Source organism: Ambystoma mexicanum, chromosome 2q (assembly GCF_040938575.1).
Source record: "Ambystoma mexicanum isolate Mex_15411 chromosome 2q, UKY_AmexF1_1, whole genome shotgun sequence".
NCBI classification, from domain to species: Eukaryota; Metazoa; Chordata; class Amphibia; order Caudata; family Ambystomatidae; genus Ambystoma; species Ambystoma mexicanum.
This window is the reverse complement of record NC_090924.1, coordinates 88,789,703-88,804,692: the sequence shown is the minus strand read 5'-3', so window position 1 is coordinate 88,804,692 and position 14,990 is coordinate 88,789,703. Positions and strand designations below refer to the sequence as shown.

The window sequence follows — 14,990 nt, the reverse complement described above, 5'->3', positions numbered from 1 at the left end:
TGCTGCAAACCACACATGCACAGCTACTGAAATCTGTGACCGCCAGTGTATCTATCAGAGCAGGGCCAAGAATCCCTAATCATTTTGCAGAGGCCTATTGTGCTGTCTTGCACAAGCCCCAGACTCTTCTCATGCAGTCCAAAAACGAAATGCCCCTCTCCACCACAAACTAACCAGGTTTTGAGGTTGCACCAGGCCTCCAGTGTCGGTAAACTGCAACCCTTCAGCGGATTCTTCACAATGTTAAGGAGTCGAAAAGGAGGCACCTAAACAGGGGACTGGGAGGTGAGACTGCTGCAGAATGGTAAAGAGCAGTGTGTTAGTCAGACCAGGGTTTGGGGTTTCAGGTGTATAATGGACTTTCCAAAAGTCGCTCAAGTTTAGAAAACAACCATACTTTTGATATTAAGCATACCAAATTTCTACAAATGTTAAATGCATGTTGCTCCCTGCACTGTTAGAAGGCTTCCCCTCCATAAAAGTACTGGGCATTCTGCTGTTTTCTCCAATGGTGTAGTTTCTTCTCCAGTCTCCATCTGATGTTTGAAGTAAAGTCCCTATGTTTCCCTCTGTATGATCTATCATTTGTTTTTATCTGTTCCAGGGCAACATCTGGGCCCTGCTTGGTGTTGCCTATTCATTGTTTTTTCTGTGTCATTTCACCCTGAAAGTCTGGAAGATTATGGCAATCTATTTTGTCAGTTGAGTCAACCAATGATGATGCTGAAGAAAATGGACAGTCCATCCACGGTAGCACTGGGAAGGCACGTTTGGCAGTGCGGTTGCAGAAATGGAGGCAGCCGAGGCCGCTGGAGTTTACCATTTGGTAGAGATGGAAGAAGGGCTTGACTGTCTTGAAATGTAGATTCTTTGCGCGGTTCAACAGACAAACATGGCTGCCTCTACTTGCAGCATGTTTGTCCCGCCCCTGATTTCACCTCCCTGGTACAAGGAGCCGGAAGGCGGCGCCTGTCTCATCAAAGGCCTCCATGAAGGGCCGTACAGACTCCTGTCAGGGTAGGAAGGGCATCCCAATCTCCAGCAAGTATGGGCAAATCGCAAGCAAAACCTGTGTAATGCCCTACTTAACTAAACCAGTACCACTGTATTCAAGCATCTGCCCTACGGCCTTCCTGCACTCCTTGCTCCCCGTGCCTTTGGTGGCAAAAGACTTCACCCCGTCGTGCCCATTACACTATCACAAGTTCACCCTGCGCTCCACTACGTGCCGTTGACTGGGCCTCTTGGGCACCCACACTTGAGGTCATGTGTTGATGTTCCCAGCCCCTATTACCTGCATCCCACTGCCTGTGTACTGGATAAACGGCAATAGCCCACGCGCGCACACAACCTGGCCAGCCTTCAGCACTGCTACCCTACTTCATTAAGCGGTTGCCCCCTCCCTCAACTGACATACAGCCCACGTCGATCACCAACAGGAACCTCCTGAATGTCTGCTCAGCCATGAATGGAAAAATGCACCTGATGCCGCCCCATTAAGGAGCATTCTCATAAATGTGCCCATTCCCTTCACCTTAGAGACCCAGCAACTTTGCTGGATTTTGAGGACTTTGTACTCTTGTGTTCTTTGATTATGGGGTTTTAGACAACTCCATAGGCATCTTCATGTGTTTTACACAGCACCCTCAGTGCAGTGGCACAGAAGCTTTTTAGGCTGTCCCAAGGTTTAAATACCTTCTCTGGGATAAACTTTCTCTGAGAATGTAAAGTTAAATTGACTTTACTAGTCTCTTTAAATTCCTAGACCCAGCACACCCTATCTTAAAATAGAGTACTGGAGGTGTTACCTAGTATCCTCTGTCTAGAAACTCATGTAGCAGTCAAATGCTACCCTTTCCTATCGAAATGGCTGGTGGCAGTGGTTTTACAACAAACTACCATGATTTTTCCCGACCGCGAACACCGGTAGCTAAAAATCGCGGGAGCCATGTTTTTCAAGATGGCGCCTAAGCCCCCTTTGTTTAAACTGGTCCCGGTATTCTTTTTTCACCATTTCTTTTTGGAAAGGTCCTTCTAGAGTTCGTTTCTGCGCACCAAACCAGTTTAGGTCCCTTTGTTTCTATGCCTTTGGCCGCCTTCAGGGCTGAAGACCGCCTCTGGCACCAAAGTGTCTGGGGTGGGCAGGAAGTGGGGGAGGTGCCCGACTCCCTGTGCTTAGTCTCATAGGAGACCCAAATGCACTCTGGCATGATTGGCTGACTGTCTGGCAAGGACAGCCCCCCTGCTGGGTGAGTGGCAGCTAGGCTAGAATAGGAGAAAACTGTTTAAAAGATCAGTCTCTTGGCTTGGAAGGCAGTCTACCACTGGAGCGAAAGAACCGAAGACGAGCTGGAAGAGGACGGCGGCTGCAGCTACTGGACTGTTTTGCCCGGTGGAGCCCTTCTGCAGGTCCGAATTGCCAAGTTCATCTGAACAGAGAAGCCCCTTCAAGGGCGACTTCTTCCTTTGAGTTGGTAGGACCAATCGGCTCGTAAGCCACCTGGATACCATTCTTGGCGCTGGTTAGGATTAACCAGGGGGAAGGACACCAGCTTGTGTGTTTGAAGAACAGCCGCTGAAATCGCAGATTTGGCAATTTGCCAGCTTTGTGACCCGTGCAGTGCAGAAGCCCCCGGACATCCTCACTCTTGTCCCCATGACTGAGGCTCAGGAACAGCGAGATCTGCAGGAACAGAAGTCTTCGGCTGCATCTTTTTCTTCAATATAAGGTACTGTGAAAATCCGACGAAGAATTTGCCTCTCACCGCGAAAGTTCATGGAGTTTAGGCAACTTGCAGGCCTAGACAGCTTGTGACCCGACATACAAACCTTTGTTCCGTGAACTACTTCTAAGAACCGTGGCAAAGACTTCTCCGTTTTAAATACCAGAACAGTTTTTACTTATACAAGACAACGGCCATTGACTTTGGCCTACCTATTGCATTGAATCAACTCCTCTGGTGAACTCAAACTATTTGCACTGTTTTAGGGTAACTGTAATATTCGTTTTATTAACTTATGCCTTTTTGCTCCTACTTAAATGCGATTTGGCTCCTACTTTAAGGGAGCTCAACTGCTTATTAATCAGTATTGTAGTATTTTTGTGTGATTGGTTGTTTCATTTAGTGAATGCTTTTGTGTAATAAATTAGTGTTTTTACCAAGAAACCTTGAGTAGAAGTGTCTATCTGAATACTTGTCATTGTAGACCTTTGTGTAACACCCTTACACGCTCACATTCCCTCTTGCGATGAGCCTGGCTGCTCCGCTCGCTACCGAAAAACTGTTAGACTTAAAAGGTGCTTACACCTGTAGTCCTAGTTGTGTGAAGTCTGCCTTACACCCACGCTGTAGTGTCACCCCGTGAACCTACCACTTTAGCTAGCACGGCGTCAAAGTTTGAGGTAAAACTCCATCCCAACGGAACAGTCGGGCATATATACACCATAGAGCTAGAGACTGACAGCGATGTAAGCCACGAGACTTAGAGCCATGATACACTACCCCACACACAGCCCTGTACCCAGTCTCCTCCCACCCCCCCCCTCCCGACAGGTTGTGCCCATAGCAGTGAACCAAGAAACCCTTGCCCTCCTTTGTGGCCCACAAGGAGTACCACAAGGAGCAAGTAGACCACTGGAAGCTGAAGCCCACTAGAAAGGGCTGCCCATCGATGCTCCTAATTCCGCAATAAATGCGCAGATTGCTTTCCTATGCTCGGCAGCAACCAAACTCACTCACCATGCAGAACTGGCAGAACCAGCTTGCATGCTATTGTGCACTGTTAGGGAGATGGTATCACTACATATTATCCCCACCAAAAATATCGCTGTATATTTGGTCGTCTGGAATGGCCATGGGCGATATTTTTGGGGGGGATCATTTTTGGGGTGTTTGGGAGCAGGGGTGTCACCCGTGCCTTTAAAATGTGGGGGTTTTCGGGGGTTCCCCGCAGGTTCCATGCCTTTATATCGCCACAAAAATATGGCAATATCTTTGTATGGTGATATTTTTGCTGTGATATTAACACATGGAACCAGGGAGATTTATTATTTGTATGCTTCATCCCCTCTCCAGTGAGATCGCCAACACTTCTGCTAGACTTCTGGACCTGTCTTTAAATCCTGAATGAGTGGAGCCTTTTTCCACTCATTCATTATGGGCTGTCTTTTGGAACTTTTATATTTGGTCTTCAACCTGTACTGTGGTATCTGTCTGCTCCATAACTCTTAAAGGCATCTGTATTTTTCTACTGCTGCACACTGCTTCTTATGGACAGTGTTGCTGGGGGACCCCTGGGGTCGTCCTTTGATATTCTTTTCTTTATCCTAGAGTAACTACAGTTCTTAGATACTTGGTACTGCTCTCTCCTAAACCTTTATAGTTGGAGGGATTAGAACACACCACTTTGTGGTGTGCCAAAGGGTTACTTGGTCTCCCCCTTCTCTCTGCTTCTGTGAGTTTTTAGTCGCATAGACAATCTTCTAGGTATGGCTGGTGGCAGTAAACTTGTTCTACCAACTATTATGAAGTTTGTGTAGTGCTATGTCCAACTTGGGGCCCTCGCTTTTTTTCCACCATTTATAGCGTGGTTGTTCTTAGTTAGCCCTTCTACCATTCTGGGACTGGGAGGTCAGTGTATGTTTTGCCTTTGGCAGGAACTCTTGGGGGTCCCTGCATAGGCTCCAGAGTGTCTGGGCAGGCAGCAAGTGGGGGGAGTTTTCCACCCCCCCTGTCCTTTGTCTGCCAGAGTGCCTGAATAGGACCAGCTCCCACCGGGGTTCTGGCTATCCCAATTAGAAAGCCAAATGCCACTTTCTGAAAAAAGCTGAGATTGCAGAGGAGGTGCTGGAATTGTATAAAAGGTGAGTCTTCTGGAGTGAAAAGCAAGTAGACCACTGGAAGCTGAAGTAACCGAAGATGACGAGACACCTGCAACACTATGGTGACCACTGCTGTCCTGACAGTTTTCTGTGCAGCAGAGCTCAGAGGACGACTTCCCTTTTGGCTAGTGGGAACAACCAGTCCCAAGACCAACTTGGAATTGAGCCATCTCCTGAGGTTCTAGGAGTTTCCAGAGCTGTGGAACGCCATACCACCACACATTCTGCCCATTTTGAGTGCATCGTTGTGGAAAGGAAAAACTAGTCCAAATCTTTGAGCCCTCAAGGACACTTCAGCGTTTCGATCCAACTCACCCAGGTCCCATCATCGGAGCGTGGGACTGCAGGAAGCAAAGTGACTGGGCGATCTGTCATTACTCTTCCGTCCCCTTGCCTCCATACTGCATGGGCGTCACTCGCTAGGAACAGGAGACGGAACCTTTTTCACCAGAAAAAACTTCTTCCCCTTTAAATTGGGATGCAGCCCTAGAAGCATGCGCTTGCCTGACTCCGCCCACTGGTGCCAGTGCCCTTTCCTGTGTCGACGAACGGGCTGATTTTCACCAGCGCTCCTGGGTTTGGCTTCCCCCGATGCTTCTATCATTTTGTAATTCAGGTACTTGGTCCTCTGGTATCACGCTCCTCCGTGGGGCATGTCGACTTGAGCGGGCTTCAGCAGGTGACCCCCACGCTCTTGGCCTTCGCTGCCTGCACTGACTCCATGCACACTGAAGAACAGGCTAGCTAGGTGGAAGGGAGCTCTTCGAAAGATCGCCGCCAGAGGACTTGGAAGTACTTCGCCAGACAGATCGAGGCCCAAGGGAGGGCTGCTATTTTCCATCACACCCCGCAAGTGTGACTCCTTCCCAAGGAAATACCTGAGCGGGAGGAACCTTTCTGGGTCTCACACCAGCACACGTACCGAGGCTAGTCCAGCTACCGGCCGATGGGTCATCATTCTTCTGGAAGCAGTGCTGAAGGACTGCAAGGTTCTTTTACCGGGTGTACACCCGAGTGGCAACACACTAGTACAGGCCTAATGTCCAAGGGGGCGCCTGCACGCAGCACTACCGGCGACACTGCTACGGGCAATACGCCTTCCATGCCCCGTCCTGAGGTGCAGGGTAGGTCTCATGATCCACTGCCAAGAGTCTTGGACGAAACCGGGCCCAGGGATCCAAGCACCACGACTTGGGCACGCAGACAAAATGGCTGCCGGGACGACAACATGGCTGCTTGTCTGATGCCACTCCTAGGAAAGGAGCAGGTGGCAGAACGGGTTTCAAGGTGGGGACAGTGTGCGCCCCAGCCACTCCGTCAATCTCTACCACCACTTCAGCCTCAGAAGACTGGTTCTTTGAAAGGTTTCTGGCACTGATGCGAACTTCCCCAGATGGGGGCCTTCCTGCAGGAAGCAGTCGGGGACTTGCTCCCTCCAGCGGCCATAGTCATTCCACCCATGGCTCCGGTGCCACAGCTGCTCCTGCCGGCTCCTTCGCTTCTGGCTTCCCACAGTACAGGCAGATCCACACCAGCCTCCGCCTCTGGTCTCCACACAGCAGCCCACGGCTCCTAGTATTCCTCCACCTGCTCCGGACCAGCCGGACACTCTGATGGACACAGACGAGGAGGAGGAACCTGACACGCCATCGTCGGCAATGGCCTTTCACGACCGGCTTGCAGGTTTGGCTGAATATTTGGGCCTTGCTGAACCTGAGGTCCAGCAGCCAAAGGAGGTGGTCTTGGCCGAAGTCCTTGCCCTACGATTTCCCTCCGACCAACCGCATCCTCCCCCCCCCCCCCCCCACCCCCCTCAATCCAACAAATCCAAAACTGGTATCCCGAGGCAGAAGAATGCCGTTGTTCTGCCCAAGAAGGGGTGGCTCAAGCCACACTTAGCTCAACCTGTCAGTCAGAGCCTTGATGCAAAGTATAGACAGATGGAGGGGTAATCCACTCTTGCTGTCGGCGGACGCTCAACCACACTCTTCGGTGATCGCTGCAGCGTCACTACTCTAAGCCTGTCATCCTCACAGCTGCCAGGCAAGGAGAAGATCTTGGAGGCGTACAGGAAGGTGTACTCCAAAGCCTCACTGCACCTGCGTCAATCCAACGCGGATGACATGCTGGCTGTTAACGAGAGGCTTTGGTGGAAAATGGTGGACTTCCTTTCCAGAACTTCTGGTGCAGAGCTAAGCATGCTTCAAGGTGGGTCTAGGAGAAGCCAAGCTGGTAGCGCAGGACATCATGGAGTCCACCTTGGCCCAAATCGATACCTCTGGCCGGACCATATGCATTGCCACAGACATGAGGATGGCCTGGCTTCGGGCTACGAAGTTTAACCCTGATGTCCAGGAACGCATATTTGACCATCCGTTCTTTCACTGTACCACTGACGAGAAATCGGATGAAAAGAAAAACTCGCAAACTGCAAAGTCTTTATCCTAACAAAGGCCTCGCCCAAGGTGTACACCCAGTCGCATCAATGCTCCGACAGGGCAGTCGTTCGGTGGGTTCTGGGGCTTTCAGTAAGTGGGGGGGGCAAAGGCTTTTTCCAGTCCCCCAACCCCCCCCCCCCCCCCCCTTCCTCTGAAGCAGCTTTGGAAGGAAAGAAAGCATGGCGGTTCCCTTTGGGTCCACATGTCTCCGGTGGGGGGGGCGGCAGGCTTAAATTTCACGTGCAATTTCGGAGCCGGAACTTTTCGGACCCCTGGAATCTTCTGTAGAATACTCTGGGTACTGCATACCGGTCCCTCCCTCTCCTTACTCCCCTTCACTCCCACAGATTGGGCCGGCAACTCAGTTGCGGAGATTCCGTCAAGAGCCAGGCAGTGGAAGAAGTCCCAGTCTCCTAGAAAGGATTGGTCTTCTATATTTCTGACATACAAAAGAACCAGGCTGGCCTGAGTTGTGCTGGACCTATCCACCCTCAACCTCTCCCTCTTCAGAAATTCAAGATGGTTACGCCAGCGCTCATTGTGGAGACACTAGACAAAGGACGATGTGCTCCCTGGATCTGAAGGATGCTTATCTACACGTCCCGATTTGGCAGCATAATCTCTCCTTCCTGAGCTTTAGTTTCATGGGCTGCCATTTCCAATACAAGGTGCTACCCTTTGGCCTCGACCCAGCCCCCGGGGTATTTACCAGACTCATGACTGCAGTGGGAGCCCTCCTCGGGGCCACCAAGTCTACCTGTACCTGGATGACTGGCTTGTCAGGGAGAGATCACCAAAGGGGGGGGGGGGGTTATCCACACATCCGCACTTGAACACACTCCACGACTTGGGGTTTACCATCAACCTCAAGTCTCAGCTGCAGCCCATGCAGAGCCTTATCTTCCTGGGCCTCATCTGGGATACAAGCTCAGAGAAGGTCTTTCCCTCGGAGGACAAGATTACGGCCATCAAGAGGGCCACTACTCGCTCACCAGAGCAGTGACTTCGGTCTGGTGGTACCACCACCTATTGGGTATCATAGCAGCGATTCTACTGGCCGTGCCCCACATCGTATGAGGTTGCACTTCGCAGCCTCATGGGTTCAGGAGAAGGGCTACCAAGCGGAGCAGGTCAGCATACATCCTTCTTTCCACTCAGACCTCACATGGTCCAGGGACTGCAACCTGTGGACGAGCAAGCCCTTCCAGCAGCCAGCCCCCGCAGGTTACCATCCCCGTGGACTCCTCCCTGGAAGTTTGGCGTTCCACTCTGGACAGCCACAGTCCATGGAATTTGGATCCGGCAGGAGTAGGAGTCACATATAAACTGCTTGGAGCTCTTGGAACTATGATTCGGCTCATTGGGGGCATGACCGTCCTTATCCAGACCGGCCACTCAACCAGCATGTACTATGTCAACTGTCACGGCTCCAAAGTCCAGGTGCAGGAGTGGCGCGCACCAACCACCCCCACTGCGGTCTGGGCACCTACAAGGCTTACACAGGCCGCCGAGACCCCAGCAGGGAAAGAGGGTTAGGATCTCGTTGGTTGGATAGGTCTCGAACAGAGGGTAACAGGAGCGAGGGTTAGGAGAGGGGATGTGGACAGGCAAGGGAACACATGGGAGAAAATGACAATAACAAAAGCACCAACACCCCCACACACTGTTTTACATTACTTTTTAGATTCAAAAGGCTAGATTCAAAAGGCACTTAGCTCTGTGGTTGAGTGCTGGCCTCCTGCCTGCGCACTCTCAGGTCCGGAGCTTGGAGCAGTTCAAATGCTGCAAAAGAGTTTCAGTATTAGTGACCTGTGTTAACTCACATAGGGGTAATACAACATCCACATAATCCAGTGAGGTATGCCACCTCGGGGTTGGGTTAGTGTTGGTGCATGCACACTAAGGTGCGCCTGATCGCAGAGCTCGATAATACCCAATCATAGGGAGTGGGTTCAGAACATGCGGCCCAAGTTCGCCGCATGTGGCTTAAGCGAAATTAGATCCATCGTGCTGCCAAAGTTTGCCGCACGTGGCTGCGATCAGGAAGTGCGCTCCATGCTGCCAAAGTTTGCTGCACGTGGCTGACAATGCGTTGGTACACAAACGCTGTGCGTGTTAGTCGTGATGGGTCAAGGTCGCCATCAGCGGCGTTGGTTAAATACTGTTACAAAGCGGCGCTTAGCTTTTGCCCCTAGCAGGGGACATGAGTGTGGTTGGGCGGTGCCCCCTGCGTGAGCCCCTCAGCGGAATCCCAATGCTTCCTGGCTGTTCTGTACTCTCCCCCCCGTGGCTGCGCTTCTAATTCGTTAGCTATAGTTTCGCTGCACTTATCTGTATTATGCGAGGGGCCGGAATGCTGCTTCCTTGGGGCGTGGCCCCTCGCGTGATCCCCGTCGGCAGGAGCTCTGCTGGATGCGTCCGTTCCAGTCGGGAGCTTTAGCACAAGCCCCGTGCCTTCGTTCTTCGCGCATGCCCGAGCCCCTCCCAACCTGGGAGTGGAAAAGTAGTTCCGGCCCAGAGGCTGCTGTGAATTGTTGTCCGGTGTGCCTGTTGCCTGCAAAAGGGACAGAGAAGCCTTCTATAAGGCTGGAGGCTGTTCCTTTGGGGTTGTTTAGTTTTAGGCCTGGTTCTTCTGCGTCCTGGACCCCTCTCTACGCCCTGACTCCCTCTGACAACACCCTGCACCCTGACATCAACAAGCAGAGGGTTACTGGGTCCCCTCTGCTGTGCAGCCTAGTGGTCAGCATGTGGGAATGGGCCGTGGAGAACATCTACCTCACGGCCGTCCACCTCCCGGGGGAAGCCAACTTGGAAGCGGACAGGCTCAGCGGACTGGGAACGGACAATTACGAATGGCAATTGAATGACCAGGTGCTGCTGGAGGTTTTTAGTAGATGGGACATCCTCATGTGGATCTGTTTGCCCCCTGGAGGAACAGGAAGTGCCATCAGTTTGCGTCCTGGCAGGGGCAGGGTCCCGGCCTCCTGGGCAACGTATTAGATACAGTGGGACGGCATGACAGCCTATGCCTTACCACCAACACCCCTAGTCCACAGGGTAAACCACAAGATAAAAGAACTGTCACCTCTGCATCATCTTGATGGGTCCATGGTGGCTGGTGAAGCTTTGTTTCTCCGTACTGCTCAGCCTCTCGGATAGACCACCCATTCATCTTCCAATGGGGCTAGCCCACCTACTGTCCCAGCTGGGGGGGTGGGGGGGAGACAGGGTTACACCCTGCCCCACAGAAGTTGGCCCTCGCAGCGTGGTTCCTGAGCAGGTCCCCCTAAGGCACCTGATCCTATAACAGGCTAACCTGGAGCTCATTCAGAGCGCCAAGAGTAAGGCTACCAGGAGCCAATACAAGAGTAAATGGACTAGTTTTTGTGATTGGGCGGACTCTAAGGAAATCGACCCCCCCCCCTCCCCCTTATGTGCATGCTGGATGTGCTCTCCTCCTCTGCACACCTTGCACACTTGGGAGTACAGATGGACACATGTCGCACCTATCTGGCTCCCATGGGGGCCTACCGAACTACGTAGGAGGTGGTCTTCTCTTCCAACCTGATAGTCAAAAATCTGGTGGGTCTGTCCATGCTCTACCCGCCCATCAAGAAGCCGCACCATGTGGGACTTCAATGCGGTGATGGGCGCCTTGGCGCACAAACCCTTCGAGCCAATTCCGTCCGCATCCGGCTGGTAAACATTAAAACAGCCTTGTTAGTGGGCCTCGCCTCAGCTCAGAGTGGGCAAGATTCAGGCTCTGGTGGCCTCAGAACCCTTTGCCACTTTCCACAGGGATAAGGAGGTCCTGCGGACTCACCCTGCGTTCCTACCCAAGGTACCCTGCGCTTTCCATCTAAATGTGGAAATGGTCTTGCCTATGTTTTTGCTGACCCCAAGGACGAGGCTCAGAGTCCTGCACTGTCTTGATGTCAGTTGTGCTCTGAAATTCTATCTGTACAGGGCTTCTGCAATTCAAACGCATGGTTTGTCACCTTCGGGGGCTCCAGGCCCAGGTATCCAGCATCCAAGGCCTCTATTGCATGTTGGATGGTTGCAGCCATCAAGGAGGCCTACGAAGGGCAGCACAAGCCACTGCCAGCTAACGTGCACACCCACGCTGTCAGAGCCAGGGCAGCGGCCATTGCATTCCAACCGCAGGTTCCGTGGCAAGTCATCAATCAGTAGGGCAGCCACCTGGGCCACCCTTTGGCTTTCTGTAAGCATAACTGTTTGGACGCCGGCTTGAAGTCTGATGCGGCGTTCGGACAGGCGGTTCTACGGAACCGATTTGCTCAAGGAGGGTCTCCTCTCCACCCTGGGGCTACATTCAGTTGTAATTGCCCATGCACTATGGACTAAGAGTACATCGGTCACTGCAGTGAGTAACTAGTAATTTGTTGATGCTGCAGAAAAGGTGCCAAAAAACGCTGATTGAACGAAGGAGTTGTTGCAAATCGTGCCCCACGTATTCCTTCGAGACTGCTGCTGAAAGACCCCCATCCAGTGTCCTCCCTTCAGTCATCGAATCAAGGAATCCGGAGGTCATGTCCAGAGCTACAACATTGTGAAGCATTCAACTGTTACGTAACATTTCCACCTAACTGGCCAGTCTTCCAGACTTGGATCAACCCCAAAACTTTTTGCTTTATTAGTGGGGTATTTTTCATTAATGCCTCAGTTAATGCCTCAGTCAGCGGGATCCTTTTTCCACACTCACATAATCTAACTCTTTTTATGGGTGTCATTTTTAAGACTCTCCATAGTGTCTTTTTAAAGTTCTCATCTTTAACAACTTATTGGCAATAAGTGCCTGTTGTTGCAGGGTTGCCGTAGGGTCTCCCCTTTTAACTTTCTTGTGCAAACCTTTAGTGAACTACAGTGCCCAAGGGTAGAAAGGATCTTTGGATCCCTTTTACATTTTATTCTGTGAAGCCAGCACACCCACCTTATGTGGAGTGCTAGGGAGATGCACTGTAGCCCCTTTCACATTAAAACTGTAACAATTCTGTTAGTGACAAGCTTGCCTTCAATGGCTGGTGGCAATGGTTTCATTAGCAACTAACCTGGCATGCATTTACCGTGGCTGTAAGCAGCTCCGGTAACGCTAACCGCGGGAGCCATCTTTTTCAAAATGGCATTGAGCCATCTTTTTCAAAATGGCATTGAGCCATCTTTTTCAAAATGGCATTGAGCCATCTTTTTCAAAATGGCATTGAGCCATCTTTTTCAAAATGGCATCGAGCCATCTTTTTCAAAATGGCATCGAGCCATCTTTGCTAAAATGGTCCCCGGACTTCGTTGTTTGCCATTTTAGGGTTTCTTGTCATTTCTTCTTCCTTCCCCCTGACATCCAGGGCAGTAAATTCCTTTGTGTGTTTTGTATCTTAGGCGGGAGTCCCCTGAACTCCAGGCTCCAGTATCTGTGAGAGCAGGAAGTGAGGGAGGAGTCCAAACTCCCCAGCCCTTTGACTTGCGTCTTGCTTGAATGGGGACAAATTCCACTGGGGGTGGCTGGCTTTCCTGATTGGACAACCAGACTGCCCCTTCTTGTAAAAAGCGAGGAGAAAATGCAGAGGTTGTGCTGCAATTCCTGATAAATACTGCGAACCAGGAAGCTGAAGATGTCGGCCACTGGAACTTAAACCGAAGAGAAAGATGAAGGAAAGGCGACGATCTCCAGCGACCGGAGTGCCTGTTGTGTAACTGGAGCCTGCTGTAGACCTTCCTTCCAATCGACCTGGAATCTCCGAAAACAACGACCCCGACCCAGAGCCTGGTGAAACAATATACTCAAGACCACCTGCATTTTCAGCCATCCCACGTGTTGCTGCAACCTTTCGTTGTTGCAATACCCTGGGACCTCAAGCCATTGTGCAGTGCACGGTCTCCCGAATCTCGCTGAAACTTGGTGGGCATCCTGGTGGCTCTCCCGAGACAGAAATCAAGTCTGAAGTCCCCTCACCAGAGTGCTGGACCCTTAACAACGAGAATTCAACCGCGATTTTCTGTCTTCTGTGCTCCTTGAAAAGGTGGCAAATCCGCAGAACCGCATTCAGCCGCGAGGGGAAACCTTGCCTAGAGCCTTCATCGAACCCTGCTGCAAAATCTTTTTTTCAGTCTCCACGACAAGCAATCCATTGAACGGGTATTTGGCTGCAAACCCTGAAGTTCTCCTGCTGCAAAATCATCTTCAATGCTGAGGTACTGTGTTGGCTTGGGTATGTACTTGCCTTAAGCCTGTTTGGATTTCTGTGTAGCTATGCAGTGTTTTCTGTGATTGGTAGGTCCGTCGTCCAGTGCACCCAGTCCCACTGCTAGAATCCTGCGAGGGTGTCTTCTGCGATGCCCCGGACCCTCTTCTAACTGTAAAAGTGATGTACTTACCTGTTTGCCCAGCTTGCCTAAGGAACTCTGACTTTTGCTATTCTGACACTGTTGGTCACTAGTCCTAGTTACCACCCCCTCCCCCCGTCCCACCCCCTTTTCTGTCACTGAGAAGACGTTCGCTCCAAGAATAAGGGAAAGACTGTCAAGGGAACAGGACTTCTGCCTGAAGTGTTTTTTAAAAGTTACTTGTAAAAGGTTGGTTGGTAACTGTACTTCTAAGAGTGAACAGTTACAAAAGTTATTACTCATTTTGAATGTGTGATGCACTATACTTAAAAGTATGGTTAACATCTTTTCTTCCTAAGCAACTGTTTTGCCAGTCTAGTAGAAAGTAGATGTGAAGGTGTTTTACTCTCCTGCTATTAGGTTATGCCTCTTCCCAAAAGTAAAGTGATGGTATCTCCAGATTAGTCCTTTGAGGATAATTGCATGAGTGTTCCCCAACTGGGTCTTGCTTCCCCTGACTTGCTGCTAGCCTGTCCTTAAGTCTGCATTAGGTTGTTGCCTACCTAGAATAACTATTCAGTAAAGTGTAACATTGGGTTTTACAGTCTCCCTTCATTGTGAGGTTAAACAAAGTATGTGGGCTTTACTTAACTTGTGTTGGCTGTGTGCCATCCAAAATAAGTTACAAGAGTTACTGCTTACCTCAATCTGGGGTTCCCGGATTTCAAAAACATCTATAATTGTATATTACATCCTTGGGTTTTACTCACCTAGTAGGTCTGTGTTATGACAAAAGTAGTTATAGGTTTTTACTGCACCTAGAAAGTGTTGCTATTCACAAACTATATTGTCCAGTTGACTAAGTGATTTGTGCTAAATCATTATTTAACTGGAAGGGTCTACTGCCCTTGAATTATTGAATGTAATTGTAAAACGTAACAATTGGTTTTTACTCCCCAAGAATAGGCTTGACCTATACTGAATGTGTATGAAAAGGTTTTGACTTCCCTAGAACTACTGTTGAGTACTTCAAATAAGGTCTATACTTGGGTCTGTGTACTTTCAAGTATAGTGTTGTGTTTTTATATTGTGCTTTCATGCAATGTGTTGGTACTTACTTTTCCCTAGAATTATCTGGGCCTACCTGTATTTAAATAAATCCTTTATTTTGACATTAAATAGTTTCTTTGGATCATTTGTATGACAATTTAATTTGTACTGATTCTCCTGCCCTCTCTCCCTCCTAAGATGAGCCTGGCTGATCTGTCTACGCTACCATGAATTCGGGTAGTACAGCCTTATATTAAGAGTGGAGTCTTGTACTGCCTCAG

General features: G+C 50.3%; 1 protein-coding gene across 1 annotated transcript in view; it reads left to right on the top strand.

Annotated features, from left to right (window-relative positions):
• The window catches only part of CCNF (cyclin F), a 212,920-nt gene that overhangs the window by 123,003 nt on the left and 74,927 nt on the right, over positions 1-14,990 (top strand). The window lies entirely within an intron of this gene.